General features: G+C 43.3%; 1 pseudogene; it reads left to right on the top strand.

Annotated features, from left to right (window-relative positions):
* The first annotated feature begins 6,801 nt into the window (after positions 1-6,801).
* Positions 6,802-7,008, top strand: LOC145350819 (large ribosomal subunit protein eL38 pseudogene; annotated as a pseudogene).
* The last annotated feature ends 10,566 nt before the right edge of the window (positions 7,009-17,574 follow it).

Raw genomic sequence — 17,574 nt, 5'->3', positions numbered from 1 at the left:
CGTCGCTATGAGTTATTCACTTTTGTTTGTGTGGGTTTGTGTTTCCATCAGCTTACATTGATGGAAAAGATGTATTTGTATGATGTGGCTTAATTTGCGCATCACAAATATCATGATGTGCAACTGAAATATTGTATGGTTTTATCACTCTAAGTCTATTTGGAGATAAAGGCACGGCGTAATACCGTTAATACACGTGATTAGATATTTTTTAAAATCTGTTCTATGTGCTATGTACAAGAATAATTTTCATTCTTGCAGCTACACCAGCTGCATAAAATTACATTGAGGGTCTATTAATCACCATTCTTTCAAATATTGTGTAAAGAGAGTGACTGATTCATGAACATTTACTTCCATACCGAAGATTTATTCAAAATGTTGTTTCCTTTTCCCTATAGGTATTTTAATGTGTAAAGAGAACTCAGTTGTATTATTCCTGCCAATACTTTGAAAAATGATTTCCCGCATTCTATTGCGGAATTTAATCAGGATTATTAATATCATATGGCTGTCTGCAAGCTAAATGTAAACTAAGTTCAAAAAATTTGGAATCCAAACGCAGTAGAAATTCCAATATTACCACTTTTGCTATTTTTCTCACTATTTTTAAAAATAATCACTTGCAAATATTTTGACATTTGATGATCAAGACCTAGATTAGTCAGTCCTATATTAAGTCTACTAGCATTTTGCGTTGCTCAAACGGATTCTAAATCACGCACTATGACATCCTTTTCTTCCTTCCTTTCTTTTTCTTACACCCACCCCCCCCTTGCAACCCTCCTTGGTCTAACTGGTGAAGTGTTGAACCAGTGTACTAAAAATTCCTTTGAGCTTGGAAGGGGACATTAGCAAACATCGCAAATTACAAAAAGTAGCAAGAATGGTTAACTGCGCAGGACAACTAAGGTAAGATATAGTGTGGTGGTTGTCTCCCTTTTGAGAAGTAACACCAAATCCCCGAAAGAGGAATACTTTCCTTCGTAATCTATTAACAGACTGTGGGAAGATGAACCGTCCTTCAGTAATGTTTAGTGGTTAACTAACAAATACCTGACATTCACTTTAAATGTACGATTAACAATTTATTTATTTAGCTAACAGGGAACTTTAACTAAACAAGTAACATACCAAACAAAATAAGATTCAAATGGAATGTTGTTCAAATAACTACAAGCCTTTTCATTAATAAAAGAAAATGGAATTTAGTCACTCTCAAAAAAATATACAACTAGGTTTTGTGTCTTTCAGAATCTTCTGGAGTTTCTCAGTTGACTTCTTGGTCTAAGTTCCTCTTGATTTGGTACTTCTGCTCGTTAAATGGTGCATTCTCTTAAGAGAGATCTGAAGCTGGCAGGGTGGAGAGCTGCTGCCTCCCTCTCGAGATTTGAGAGGGGATAGTTGCAATCTGCTGTTTTTAGCCCTTGCGCACTCTTTTATACCTGTGATGACCTATTAATTTTCCGACAGTAGGATTGGTCTGATTTTTGTCAACACCATCAAACTCAAATGTTATAGGTTCCTGGTAGCTGAGAGCTTGCTTTAAATTGATTGGGCAAAATTTAAAAAAAAACAGGTTGCCTTGTCAAGACTACTGCTTGACTGTTTGATACAAATATTTCAGTCTGGGACTCTGTGTGTACTTTGCACTTTAAACCTCTGAACGCTGAAACGCACACCAGTTTTTAAAGGGGCCATGCAATGTTTTTCCCGCTAGCATTTTTACAATTTTTTACATCTTTATTAACATCAAATTCCAACTTCACAAACTCAACTTTGCAACAACAGACAGGATTGGTAGATAGATGTCATGATTGGATCTGCAAAGTTGTAAAGTAGGAGCAGAAGTTGTTAAACGCTGTTTTTTTTTTCAAATCACTCAAGCCATGGGATCATGGTTTTATAAATATAGTAAAAACAAGAGATTGATGCTAAGTATTTTAGCCTTTCAAGTCCTGAACACACTACTACTTTAATGCTTGGCTCAGTTGGTAGCACTTAATTGAGAGTTCAAATCCGTCGTTAGGTTCTAAGCACATAATCTAGGCTGCCATTCAGTGTATCACAATGGATGTACTGCCCAATGCTCAGGTGAAATATTAAACTGAACTCTTAACAGTCTATCCTGATGGACCACATGAATGTTAAAAGTACCACAGCAAGATTCAAAAAAGAACATGAGTCCTAATATACTGGTTAGATTATTACAAGAACACCATCTTGTATTCATAATAGCACCTTTTAAAAGATCCCACACACTTCACGGGAGCAATGTGAAACAAAATTTGATGGAGCCACATAAGATATTAGGGCAGATGACCAAAAGCTTAATCGCAGGGATAGTTTTAAATGAGTGTCTTAAAGGAGGAAAAGAGAGGTTTAGGAGCTTAGGCCTAGGCAGCTGAAGGCATGGCTGCCAGTAGCCCAAGAGGCTGGAATTGGAGGAGTGCAAGTATCCCATAGGGCTGGAGGAAAGTACAAAGATAGGGGGAGCCGAGGTAGGCAATAGGACCAAAACTGGGAGACTTGTCTTGCTGTTGTGTGCATGTGTTCACAGTAAAGCTCACTATGTTTTGATATATTTGAATCTCTTTGTAATGATTCTAAGCAATATGTTGCTGCATACATCTCAAATGGAATTCAAGTTCAATCAGCAGGGATACCTTGTTGTGACAGAATTGTCCAATTTAAATTTGGGATGGCTGAGTAAGTAAATCAGAAAATTGACAATGATGGAACAAGTATTTTAATGTAGCAGCTTTGAAGGTGACTGTGATATGACGATCCATTTGGAACTGTGGGGCAAAGATTAAACGTAATAATTTTAGGCAATAGACCCTTGTTCCATCTAGTCCACTTATCCATAGTATTCTGTCCAGTCTCTGATGGTCCTGAATCTTGTTTGTTGAACCTGCCCAGTTCCTCCTTGAAACCTGTATTTTTCCTTATTTTGCACAAAAGGCATAATGTGGTGTGTGTTTGCAAGGGTGGGGGGGCGGGTGCTGAAGCTGGATCGACAGAATTGCTCATTTTAAGAGGTTAGATTTACAATTTAAAAACATCAACATTTTAGGATGCCATTTATTATCCCCTAGAAGTTGTACATATAGTTTTAGGCTGACGATGCTGAGGCAATGTTGAGTTGCTCGAAGATTCCTTGAACCAAGGTCTGCTATCAATTATTTTGTGGTTTGGATAAATATTCAAGATCTCGAGGTATAGCATTTAGAGAGAAGTAAGCAGTGATACTTGCAGCTCATTGCTATTTTTGGACTCTTGCTGTGCTCAAATTGCAAATTAATGTGATTTCAAAGTAGTTAATTCAGATAAAAGACTGAAACATGGGCCGTGATTCTCCCATCACAACCCGCAACTTTTCTGGCGGTCGTGGTGGGAGATGCATATCGCCAGCCTTGTACCGGGATTTGCGCATGCACTGGGAAGGCATGTGCATCTCCCAGAGCCGGCAAACAGTCGCCGGTCAGACCATGCTGGAAACCGGTGAGAAGACAGATAATTCATTTGAATCTTTTTTAAATGTATTTTTAATATGTTTAGCAGGTCATTATCAGAAACTTTCAGGCCCCGATTGAATCTCCCACCCCACCAGGAGTACTTCATTCTGGTGGAGTTCAGACTAGCTCCCTACATTCAGAGAACTAGCAGGAGATCCCGCTGGAATGAAGGGGGGTGATCGGGGCCCCTCCCAGGGGGTTGGGCGGTGGGGGAGTGGTGCCCCCTCTGCATGAGCACCCTGGCAGTGCCAGCCTGTGCCCCCAGCACTGCCCAAGGGGCAAAGTGCCTGTGCCCAGGGTGCACCTTGGCACGGCCCATCAAAGAGGGTGGGGCCAATCATGGGCAGGGCTTAGGGGAAATTGGTGGGGGGGTCCCGCTGCCAGTCTGCAAACAAGATCAGTCTGGGATGGAGGGAGGGCTGCGATTGCGGGCAGGGGAGTGGTCTGCCGGGGGGTGGGGATCTGACCCTTTGGGGATCAGCGGGGGAGCGAGGAGATCTGCTAGGGTGAGGGGGTGGTGGGATTGCCACTGCTGTGGGGGGTGGTGGTGGGCTGTGCATCGAGACACTCCAGGGGGAAGTGGGGGGTGAGGGCTGGCCAAGAATTGTTGTGGGGGCCGCAATGGTCCCAGGCTGGCCAGCAAATGGGGAGACTGACAGATCAGGGCTGCTGCGTGTGCACAGAGATCCAGAACTGTTAGACTCCGGCATGAATAGCAACCACCCGCTCCCCCGCCACCCTGGCCGGGTTTTAATGATATTCATGTGACCTCTGCAGTGCACAGAGTGCAGAGATTCAGGTCAGAAGCTGAACTGACAAAACATTTGGGATCTAGGACTATTCACCACTTTTGGGAGAATTGCGGCCATTATTTGAAGTACTGCATAGAATGAAAGATTTTTTAAAGCCATTTGCTATAAAGCTTTCACTGCTCTTTTGGCAACTTAGATGCCCTTTCAAATAAAAAACAGCAAATACAAAAAAAACTGGAATTGAGTTCCACATTCATTATCCTGTCAATTTCTCATGATTTTCATCCCATAATTTTGAAATGTTAAATAGTGAATAATAATAATTGCACCTACCTGAGAATAGCTAATTGACCCCATCTCTGTTCTATCGCATGAAGATATCCAGACTAGCTCTCCATGTTGATGGGCAAGTGTTTCTGACTTTCCAGGAAGCAAGGCACGGAGTGAAGCAAAGTGACTTTCACGAAGAAAGAAAAACAGAAAATACTGGGAATACTCAGCAGGTCAGGTAGCATCTGTGCCAAGAAACAGGGTAATGTTTTAGGACTCATCATCTATGCTTTTGGGACAATCTTTTCTCAGAATTGAGGAAAGATCATATTGATTTTCAAAAGATATTTTCAGACTGTTTTGCCTCAGTCCTTTGCTGCTAAAAACATATTATTAGCCATCAGAACTAAGCAATTTTGCCCTGTTTTTTAAAGTAGGACTGAAATGAAAGGATAGAATCTGGGTCCTTTTTCTCTTCTGGAGGACTTGTACCCTGTCATGAATCCTTGTGATTGTGCTGAACATTTGAGAAAGGTAAGGAATTAATTATAGGTCTTCATTCTGCATTTTATACTCTGCATAGAAACATAGACTGTCTTGATGAAAGGTGATGCATGTAAAAATGTTACAGAATGGAGAGATGATATTAAGTTGCATGCAGCTGAGTGCTATGTTAGGGATGGGTAAAGCACTTACTATTTAAAGACTTTGCTAAAACAATGCCAGCTAAGCTACAAACATTTTGGAGTGCAAACACGTGAACTCCAGCTCCTTGAGTTGGTCCATCATTTGATAAGATTATAGCTGATCAGGTAGTGGCATTCCTGTTTGCCTCCATGCCCTTAGATTTTTGACTGACAAAGGAGTCATTCTATTTCAGCTTTAAAAATACTCAATGACTAGTTGTTTCTGCTTTGTGGGGAACAGAATTCCACAGACAAACTACTCCCGAGAGAAAAAAAACTTGTCGCTATTAAATGGGAGACCCCTTTTTAAACTATGTTCCTTAGTTCTAATGTCTTCTATAAAGGGAAGAAGCATCCTTTTAGCAGTCATCCTGTCAAGCATCCTCAGGATCTTGTACACTTCAATAAAATCACCTCCCATTTTTTATTTTGTTTATTAGTTACAAGTAGGCTTATGTTCACACTGCAATGAAGTTCCTGTGACCATGCTATAGTGCCTATTCGGGCACACTGAGGAGGAATTTAGCATGGCCAATGCATATATCCAGTACATCTTTTGGACTGTGGGAGGAAACCCACATGGACATGGGGAAAACATGCAAACTCTATACAGGCAGTGATCCAAGACAGGAATCAAACCTGGGTCCCTGGCGCTGTGAGGCAGCAATGCTAACCATTGTGCTTCTTTTAAACTCCAGTGGATACCCATGCAGCCAGTGTTCCTCTTAAGACAATGCCTACATCCCAGAATCATCCAAGAGAACCTTTTCTGCACTGCTAATGCAATTTCATAATATCTTGAAAAAGATCAAAACAGTACATTAGTCCTGATATGGTCTCAGCAACGCTCTCCACAACCATAGCAAGACTCCCCTATTTTTATAGTCTAGTCTCCCTTGCAATAAATAGCGTCATTCCATTTGCCTTCCTAATTACTTACTACATTTGCTCAATAACTTTTTGTGATTTGTATATTGGAACACCCGATTTCCAGGCCACCTTACTTGAGAGTACACTTCACTGTATATATGCCTACTGTGTGCCTATATATATATGCTGATATGGTTTAGCTCAGTTGCTTGGAGAGTTGGTTAGTCATGCAGTGCAATACCAATGGCATGGGTTCAATTCCTGTGCCGGCTGAGGTTTTTCGTGAAGGCCTTCCTTCTCAACCTTGCCCCTCACCTGAGTTGTGGGAATCCTCAGGTTAAATCTCCACCAGTCAGTTCACCCCCTGATGTGGGGGAGAGTAGTCATCTGGGACTGTGGTAAATTTACCCTTGTATGCCTACCAAAGTATCTAATGCTCCCATGGAGTTCGGGGCATGTCATTCCCTCATGCCTTTGTACCTCAAACATTAATGTCCACTTGCAGAAGCTTGTAGCCCTATGGTATAGAATCATTGAATGTATGGATAGTAGAAACACTCTTCATTTCAAGAACACACCTGAGATCCTCTATGTTCCAAAGATAAGGCCCTTTTGCAGAAACAGCAAAATCACCTAGAATAAGACAAGTGAGCTCCTGAGGTTCAGAACACGGTTTGTCTCCCCACCGCTAAACTCAATGCAACCATGCCTCGGATGATTGCAGAAATCAAAGACTTAACAGCAAGAAGAAAGGATTCAGAATCTGTTAAAATTAAGAAGAACAAGGACAATGTAAAATTCAAAGTGTGGTACAGCAGGTACCTATACACACTTGTTAGCACAGATAAGGAAAAGGCTGAAAAACTGAAACAGTCCCTGCCTCCAGGTCTGGCTGTGAAGGAGCTGAAGTGAGGAGCTGAAATCTCTAATGTTATTTGCATTTTATTGAATAAAAGAAATACAGAAAAAAAAAGTTTCAAGGCTTGAGGGAGAAAATAAGGCGGATAAATTTCTGCAATACTTCTGTAATTCCGGAAGTTAATGGGGACTGTATGATTTTCTCTTGCCTTATTGTAAGTTGAGTTGATTATGAGTAGCTTAACCTTGTCTTATTTGACTGGTTTTGTGGATTTGCCTGCTTAGCATTTGTTGGGCTACAGTTGAACAGATTATTGTCCCAGAATAAGTTGTGTTTTCCATTGTTTTTGAAGGTCTGCAGTAATGCCAAATTTGACCTGATAAAATATTGCAGCATTTGATCGATACACCAGCATAACAGTCCTGCTCAATCAAAGAAAGCTCCAATATTTAGAAAAAAAAACTACTGACTGCCTTTTGTTGAATCCTCATCATACCGAGCTTCTAGTCTGCTTTGTCATTCTTTCCAAGCTGCTCCCCTCAGAATCATTGGAAAATGCTGAGGGAGCTATTCGGTTCTGCTAGTCAAATGTTCCATCCTGTTATTCATTTCCTGTGGTTCAGGGACCCAGGAACAAGGCGTGACTAAGCACTGAAGAGCTGCGCGTCCAGTTAAGTGCCTGTAATAGTGCTAACCTTATGCAGGGAAATGCAGAAGCATTGTAAAAGACAACCCTCCTTGTAATTTCACTCAACGTTGCTGCCTAGATTTAAGTTGCATCGTTAGTGATGGTCCATGAAGGCATCTCATTTTGTTAGAGATTATCTCTTTGTTTGAGGGGCATTCCTCCCCAAGCATGGAGCAAGGCAAGGAGACAGGCCTCCACGAGTTGTAACAATGATTCACCTGATGAAGGGGCAGCGCTCCGAAAGCTTGTGATTCCAAGTAAACCTATTTGGCTGTAACCTGGTGTTGTGAGACATTTTATGAATGATAGCGCCTACTCTGTTTCAATGCTGACCTCCCTCAGTAGTCTGGACAAATTGAATTCTGCTAACACTGTTATTACTGTTTCCTTTTTAATGGTTATGTCTATTAATGTTCCTTGTCACGCTGCCTCTCATAGAATCATGTACAGTACAGAAGGAGGCCATTCGGCCCATCGGGTCTGTTCCAACCACAATCCCACCTATTCCTGTAAACCCCACACATTTACCCTGCTAATCCCCCTGACACTTGGGTCTATTTTAGCACAGCCAATCTACCTAAACTGCACATCTATGCGCTGTGGGAGGAAACCGGAGCACCTGGAGGAAACGCACGCAGACATGGGGAGAATGTGCAAACTCCGCACAGACAGTTACTCGAGGTTGGAATCAAACTTAGGTCCCTGGTGCTGAGGGGCAGTAGTGCTAACCACTGTGCCACAGTGCCATCCCAAAGAAAATACAGAGGTGAGGTACATGCAAACTTTTTTCACCATCCTTTTAGTTAAGAAGATTTCACATTGACAACATGAAGGCATGCTTAACTGGGGTTGTGTATGCCTTCACATTCATTGATTACTGTTGAAAATGTAAAGACACTTGTGTTGAACAAACATAAGACATCTTTATTATTGGTTAGATACAGAGCAAAGTAAATGCAGTTTCATTACCCTTCTCCCTCCTTCCATGCAAAAGGCTCCATGCTTTCCAATCTGGATAAATCAAGACACGAGAAATTAACTTGATAATTGTGGTGTGTTTTTCAGACATCTGTCCATTGTTACAAGGTGTGAAACAAAATCGTATGTCCTTATTATAGCGGAAATACAGCAAAGATTTGCCAGGCTGATCCCTGGGGTGGCAGAAACGGTGTTCCTTCATCAGGTGTGAACCTTCTACACACCTGACAAAGGGACACTGTTTCCGAAAGCTTGTGGGATTACTATCAAATAAACTGGTTGGACTCTAACCTGGTGTTGTGAGACTTCTTACATGGTAAGTTAAACCAGTGATGGGCAACCTGTAGCCCGGGAGTACATTCAGCCCATGAGAATCCTGAGTGCGGCACATGAGACATTTTGTTGACCGTTGCCTGTGTGCAGAGCTGCCACATTCTGCTGGTTTCCGTCTGTTTAGTTTTTCCTCTTCCGGTGTGACTGAAGTCATACGCGTGTTAAGCAAGGGCAAGTGAAATGGGGTTTGTGTTGATTGCTCACTACATTGACTGTGAGAGCCGTGCATTCCCTCTGTGTCCAAATCTAAACTTTTGTTTTTAGCATTTAAGATTGATGACAGTTCTATTGCTATATAAATCATTAAGCATTTTCCATAACTTGTCATGAAATATTCAGCATGTATTTAATCTTATTCCAGGGTCACTGTTAGTGAACAAGCCTGATTTCAATCCTGCAGCCCACTGAGATGAAGGAGGGCCACTCGTGTGGCTTACTCATTAGCCCATCACTGAGTTAGAATATTATCTGTTTCATGACAGCAACTGAATTCACAATGTGCTATTTTGCTGCTGAAATTTCACAATTTGAATGCACTTCGTGTATTGTGTCCTCCCAGTTGAATAGAATCTAATTACTCTTTTGGGCCGATTCTTTCATTAGGTCAATCTTATTCATAGAATCCCTACAGCACAGAAGGAGGCCATTCGGCCCATCGAGCCTGCACTGGCAACAATCTCACCCAAGCCCTATCGCTGTAACTACATGCATTTACCCTAGCTTGTCGCCCTGACACTAAGGGGCAATTTATCATGGCCAGTCTGCCTAACCTGCACATTTTGGATTGTGGAAGGAAACCAGAGCACCTGGAGAAAACCCACGCAGACATGGGGAGAATGTGCAAACTCCACACAGTCACCTGAGGCTGGAATTGATGCCAGCTTTGTCTCATGGCGGTGCCATTTCACCTACCTCCACAGCTCAGACACAGCAGATAATTAGACAACTATCAGAGCATTATTCTGTCTCTAATGGGTGGCTTGAACATTTAACAATTTGTGCAGAGGGCACAAAGACAGAAAATGCTGGAAAGTCTCAGCAGGTAAGACAGCACCTGTGAAGAAAATAAAGTCAGTGTTTCGAGTCTGCAAGACCCTTTGTCAGAGAGTTTTATGGAGAGGGGACATCCTGATCAGCCATTTGCCTTTAATGAAGCCAACCTCTTTATAATCCTCTCCGATGATAGATTTAGGTGAGGAAAGATGGTTTATGCTCGAGTGAAGCATAAACACCAGCAGGGGCCGATTGGGCCGAATGGCCTGTTTCTCCGCCATGTTTGCTATGTAAACCAAAGAAAGGTACTTGATTTATATACTTTTGTATTGGATCAAATGTTCTGCTTTGAGAAGTGTGTGATTACTGAGACAGCTCCTCAATCAAATAAAATCATAGAATCTCTACAGACCAGAAAGAGACCATCTGGCCCATCGAGTCAGCACTGACAACAATCCTATCCCAGCCCTAACCCCACAATCGCAAGTATTTACTCCAGTAATCCCCCTAACACTAAGTGGCAATTTAGCATAGACAATCAACTTAACCCACACATCTTTGGACAGTGAGAGGAAACTGAGCACCTGGAGGAAATCCACGCAGACACAGGGAGAACGTGCAAATTCCATACAGACAGTGACCCAAGACCGGAATTGGACCTAAGACCGGAATTGAACCCGGGCCCCTGGCAATGAGGCAACAGTGCTAACCACTCTGCCACCATACCACCCCCAACAAGCAGGAGTTCATCTGAGATTTGAACCCGGGACTTCCTGCATACTCAAGCAGGGAAGATCCCAAAGTGTGAATTATACCTCTAGCCTAATGAGCCATCTAAATACCTTGCTACCAGATTGCTCTTTCATAAAAAGAACCACTTGGCCTTACGAGCGAGTATGCGGTTTAAACAAAAAGGCAAGCAAAATCCTGCAATCATGTACACCTTGCATCAAAAAGCACAGTCAGACCTGTAATCACGCAGGTTTTAAAACAATGACATCTCTTATGATTTCGCTTAAAAATACACAGCCAGCCTTCCAAACAAGCGAGTTTTAAAACAAACATGGGCAACTTTACAAGCATATTTTAAAACAGAAGACATAGCCAATCTCATGATGAAATATGCTTTGAAGCAAAAGGCACGCCCTGTCTTGCAATCAAGCTTTAAAATAATATAGTCCTGCAATGTTTCTTAATAAAAGACACAGCCTATCAATTAAGTTGCAAAACTGAAAGCACACCCTGTCTTGTAATCAGAAACATGTCTTAAGACGGACATTCCCCTCTTCTTTAATTTTAAATATAAATCTCATGCTTTACCCTGCCTTTGTTCTGCTTTTAAAACCTTGTGTATGAAGTAAAGCTCTTGGTGAATAACTTTTAACAGGTCTCACTCTACAAGGAGTTCTGTCTGGAGTGAAAATTTCTTGGCTATTTTAAAGTATTCTGGAGACAGTTCTCTCTATTTCCATTGTGTTTGCAAGGGAAAGAACTAAAATCTCTCCACATATTCCTATCTATCTTTTAAGAGCTCTTAAAATAGAGAGGCAATGATCTTACTGTAAGCATCTGTGTTGGGCAGTATTGTGGCACAGTGGTTAGCAGTGCTGCCTCACAGTGCCAGGAACCTGGGTTCGATTCCCACCTAGGGCCATTGTCTGTGCAGAGTCTGCATGTTCTCCCCGTGTCTGCGTGGGTTTCCTCCAGGTGCTCTGGTTTCCTCCCACACTCCAAAGATGTGCCAATTACATTGATTGGCCATGCTAAATTGCCCCTTACGGCAGAACTTTCCTGTCCTGCCCACTGGGGAATCCACTGACCTTGGGTAGGATTTTCTGGCCTTAGGGGTGACCAGAAATCCCGCCTTTCGTGTCTAGGGGACTAACAGGATAAATGTGTGGGGTTACAGAGATAGGATGGGATTGTTGTCGCTGCAGGCTCAATGGGCCAAATGATTTTTTAAAATTCGATTTGATTTATTATTGTCACATGTATCAGCATACAGTGAAAAGTATTGTTTCTTGCATGCTATACAGACAAAGCATACCGTTCATAGAGAAGGAAAGGAGAGAGTGGAGAGAGAAAGGATGGGGTTTGCACATTCTCTTCATGTCTGCGTGGGTTTCCTCCGGGTACTCTGGTTTCCTCCCACGGTCCAAAGATGTGCAGATTAGGTTGATTGGCCATGCTAAGAAATTGCCCCTTAGTGTCCAGGGATGCATAGGTTAGAGGGATTAGTGGGTATAATATGTAGGGATATGTGGGTAGGGCCTGGGTGGGATTGTGTTTGGTGCAGACTCGATGAGCCGAAGGGTCTCTTTCTGCACTGTAGAGTTCTATGAGTGCAGAATGTAGTGTTACAGTCATAGCTAGGGTGTAGAGAAAGATCAGCTTAATGCAAGGAGGTCCATTCAAAAGTCTGACGGCAGCAGGGAAGAAGCTGTTTTTGAGTCAGTTGGTACGTGACCTCAGACTTTTATATCATTTTCCTGACGGAAGAAGGTGGAAGAGAGTACGTCCAGGGTGTATAGGGTCCTTAATTATGCTGGCTGCTTTGCTGAGGCAGTGGGAAGTGTAGACAAAGTCAATGGATGGGACACTGGTTTGCCTGATGGATTGGCTACATTCACAAACCTTTGTAGTGTGTTGTGGTCTTGGGCAGAGCGGGAGCCATACCAAGCTGTGCTACAATCAGAAAGAATGCTTTCTATGCTGCATCTGTAAAAATTGGTGAGAGCCATAGCAGACATGCCAAATTTCCTTAGTCTTCTGAGAAAGTAGAGCCTTGGTGGGCTTTCTTAACTATAGTGTCTGGGTTGGGGGATCAGGACAGGTTGTTGGTGATCCATTGGCACCAAACATTTGAAGCCCTCAACCCTTTTTACTTTGTCCCCATTGATGTAGATTGGGGCATGTTCTCCTTTACGCTTCCTGAAGTCGATGACAATCTTCTTTGCTTTATTGACATTGAGGGAGAAATTATTGTTGCCGCACCAGTTCACCAGATTCTCTATCTCATCCCTGTACTCTGTCTTGTCATTGTTTGAGATCTGTCCCACTACGGTGATGTCGTCAGCAAGCCTGAAAATCGAATTGGAGGGGAATTTGGCTACACAGTCATAGATGTATAAGGAGTATAGAGAACACTGCCTTGTGGGGCACCAGTGTTGAGGGCGATTGTGGAGGAAGTGTTGTTGCCTATCCTTACTGATTGTGATCTGTGAGTTAGGAAGTTCAGGATCCAGTTGCAGAGGGAGGAGCCGAGCCCCAGGCCACGGAGTTTGGAGATGAGTTTCCTAGGAATAATGGTGTTGAAGGAGCTGTAGTCAATGAATAGAAGTCTAACATCGGTGTCTTTGTTATCTAGGTGTTCCAGGGTTGAGTGCAGGGCCAGGGAAATGGTATCTGCTGTGGATCAGTTGCGGCGGTAGGCAAACTGTAGTGGATGCTAGTAGTCTGGGAGGCTGGAATAGCTTCATGCCATGACAAGCCTTTCAAAGCACTTCATAATAATGGATGTCAGAACCACCAGATGATAGTCATTAAAGCACACAGCTTGGTTTTCTTACGTACTGGGATGATAACCATTTTCTTAAAGCAGATAGGGACCTCAGATTGTTGTAAAGAGAGGTTGAAGATATCTGCGAATACTCATATCAGCTGATCTGCACAGGATGTGAGTGCACGTCTGGGTACCCCATCCGGGCCTGTTGCTTCCCATGGGTTGAGCTTCGAGAAAACTGCTCTGATATCTGCAAAGGTGACTCCAGATACAGGTTCATCAGGTACTACTTCTGGGATAGAGGGCATGCCCTCGCTGACCTCTTGCTCAAAATGAGCCTAGAGTGCATTGAGCTCATCAGGGAGGGGTATGTTGGAGCCGGCAGTTTTACATGCCTTCATCTTGTAGCCGGTTATGTCTTCCAAACAATGCCATAGTTGGAGGGGGTCTGTGTGGTTGGCCTGGGACTCCAGCTTGGTCTGGTGCTGTCTTTTGGCATCTTTGGACCTCCTTAGATCGTATCTGGCTTTCTTGTATAGGTCAGGGTCACCTGACTTGAACTCCTCAGACCTGGATTTCAGCAAGCAGCGGATATCCCTGTTCATCCATGGTTTCCGGTTGGGGGAACACACAGATTTGCTTCTTTGGCACAGAGTCTTCTACACACTTACTAATGAAGTCAGTTTCTGTAATGGCGTACTCATTCAGGCTGGTTACAGAGCTTTTAAACAGTGACCAGCCCACTGACTCCAAGGACTGGTTATCTGATTCCTCAGACCAACATTGCATGGATTCTTTGATGGATTCTCCAGCTTCAGATTTTGCTTGTAATCTGGGAGCAGGAGCACAGCTTTGTGGTCTGATTTGCCAAAGTGTGAGTGGGTGACAGAGCGATAGGCACGGTTTGATATTTGTGTAGAATGGTCTAGGATGTTTGGGCCTCTGGTGGAACAGGAGACATGTTGGTGGTAACTAGGTAGGACGCTCTTGAGCTTGGCTTGATTGAAGTCCCTGGCCACGATGAACAAGGCCTCAGGATGTTTTGTCTCAAGGCTATTCGTAGTTATATATACTTTATCCAGCACAATCTTCACATCCGCATGGGGTGGGATGTAAACTGCCATCAGGATAACGGAGATGAACTCCCGCAGTAGGTAGTAGGGGCGACATTTTAGCGTCAGGTATTCTAGGTCCGGGAGCAGAAACTTGCCAGTGTTGCTACGTCTAGTCGGGTGTTGATTAAGAAGCAGATCCTACCTCCCCTAGCCTTGCCTGAGGCCGCTGTATGGTCGATTCGATGGATTGAGAAGCCCTTTGTTTGTCAGGCACTGCCCAGTGAAGCAGGAGTGAACTATATCTCCATGAAACAGAGTACACAACAGTCCCTCAGTCCTCTTTAGAAGGTGAGTCTGGCTGTAAGTTTGTTTAGCTTACTTTCCAGAGATTGGACATTTGCAAGCAGTAAGCTGGGGAGGGGGGAGGGGGGAGGGGGGCCTTGGGACTGCGTTGTTTCACTCTCATCTGCAGGTCTGCACATTTTCCATGCTTCCTGGAGTGACTGCTTCTTTTCAGGCCTGGAAGATGGTGAGAAAAACCATAGAAATCCTACAGTGCAGAAAGAGGCCATTCAGCCCATCGAGTCTGCACCGCCAACAATCCCACCCAGGCCCTATCCCCGTATTTACCTGCTAATCCCTCTAACCTACGCATCCCGGGACACTAAGTGGCAATTTAGCTTGGCGAATCCACCTAACCCGCACATCTTTGGACTGTGGGAGGAAACCAAAACACCCGGAGGAAACCCATGCAGACATGGGGAGAATGTGCAAACTCTGCCACAGACAGTGACCAGAGCCAGGAATCGAACCCAGGTCCCTGGAGCTGTGAAGCAACAGTGCTAACCACTGTGCTACTGTGCCACCCAAAGAGTGGCACGGCAGCATAGTGAGAGTGGTTTGTGGTGTTAAGGGTATGGTTGTATCCAATGAATGGTCTCCTTCTGCACTGTCAAGATTCTATGGGTCCTTTTCCAAATTTGTAAGTGGATGTTTAAATGAAAGGCGCAAAAGAAGGAATTTGTTTCCCAAGTTCTCAATATGCAGAATAGCTGTGTACAAGATCTCAAAGCACAAGAAGAATGGCTTGTGGTTTGTTGAAGCCAAGTCCTCCATTAGAATTTTTTCCCTTATTAATTGAGGGAGAGCTGGACTATTTTTCTCTTTATCGCTAAAAACAATTTGGAGTAAGATAAAATAGTATGGGGTGAAAACCCTTGAGTGATTTTTGAATAAGATTTTATACCTGAGGGACAACATAATGGCAATGTGAGATAGCGCTGCCGTCTCAGAGCGCCAAGGACCCGGTTCAATTCAGTCCTTGGGTGACTATCTGCGTGGAGTTTGCACATTCTTCCTGTGTCTGCGTGGGTTTCCTCCGGGTGCTTCCAAAGATGTGCAGGTTAGGTGGATTGGCCGTGCTAAATTGCCCCTTATTGTCTCAAGATGTGTATGTTTGGGAGATTAAGTACGTGGGGTAACTGGGATAGAGCTTGGGTGGAATGCTCTGTCAAAGATACAGTGTAGACTTGATGGGCTGATTGGCCTCCTTCTGCACTGTAGGGATTCTAATTCTATGATGTTGCCCCTATCTGCCTGTTCAGGTCCATGTAAAATATACCCCAACAGTGATTGAAGAAGACTCTGTGAATTCCCCCTGTGTCCCGGCTAATATTTGTCCTTTAACCAACATCATTGTCATAAATTACCCCTTTGTTTTATTTAACCTTGCCACCAAATGGATGAATAAACAATATAGAATCTCTACAGTATAGAAGGAGGCTATTTGGCCCATTGAGTCTGTACCAACCACAATCCCACCCATCCCTATTCCCATGACCCCACACATTTACCCTGCTAGTCCCCCTGACACTGGTGTCAATTTAGGGTGGTCATTCAACCTAACCCACGGATTTTTGGTTTGTGGGAGGAAACTAGAGCACCTGGAGTAAACCCATGCAGACATGAGGAGAATGTGCATGTTCTGCACAGTGACCCGAGGCCGGAATTGAACCTGAGTTCCTGGCACTCTGAGGCAGCAGTGCTAACCACTGTGCTATCGTGCCGCAATGAAATCTGACAGCGCATTGTGAACAGTTTCTGAGAGACTTGTGTGATGTTATGAAGATGCAAGACTTTATTTTCTAATTAAATGCCCTGTGGTGGCCCACTCACCCATTGCAAACTTTGGCAATTTGTAAATAGAATTGTTGGAAATTGCAGGCAAAACATTGCTTGAGTGACCACCAAGCTGTGTAATCCAGCTAATTAGTAAGGCTCCTTCCTGTCTCTCCCATCTTCCTGCTTTCTTCCAGCTCCCACAATGATTTAATTTACACAAAAAAGAAATGAAAATTAGTCATTGGGAAACCGAAAAGGAACAATGACAATTTACAGATGCAGAGAAAATGAAAGCTTCATGGCAGGGTAGCGTTAAACATTTCATGAAGATGTATTTGTTGGCAACAGATCTCACTCCAGAAAGTAATCAGATTTTCCTCAGACCCCACAACAGACATACAACAGATAATTGCAGGAGGTTCAAAAAAGCATGGAAAAAAATTGATCTCTTCAATTGAAATAAATTACTTGATCTCTTTTGGATTTTTTAATTAATTCATTGGACATGGCTGGGCCAGCATTTATTGCCCATCCCTAGTTGCCCTTGGAGAGCAGTTGAGAATCAACCACGTTGTTGTGGCTCTTGAGTCACATGTAGGCCAGACCAGGTAAGGACGGCAGATTTAATGGTTTCATGGTTATCAGTAGACTCTTAATTCCAGATACTTTATCCATTGAATTCAAATTCTACCATCTGCCGTGGGGGGATTTGAACCTAGGTTCCCAGAGCATTAGCTGAGTTTTGGGATTAATAATCGAGTGATTATACCACTAGGCCATCGCTTCCCCTAAATTTCCACCTCCCATCGCCTCCCCAGATTTACACTAGCTCAGGCTACAATAAATATTGGTTACTGAATCAATATCAACATTGTGGCACGGTGGCACAGTGGTTAACACTGGTGCTCTACAACTCCAGGGACCCGGGTTCAGTTCTGGCCTTGGGTGT

This window comes from Carcharhinus amblyrhynchos, chromosome 1 (assembly GCF_965287045.1).
Source record: "Carcharhinus amblyrhynchos chromosome 1, sCarAmb.v2.hapA, whole genome shotgun sequence".
In the NCBI taxonomy this organism is placed as follows: Eukaryota; Metazoa; Chordata; class Chondrichthyes; order Carcharhiniformes; family Carcharhinidae; genus Carcharhinus; species Carcharhinus amblyrhynchos.
Note: the sequence above shows the minus strand (reverse complement) of the source record. Positions and strands in the feature narration are given on the sequence as shown.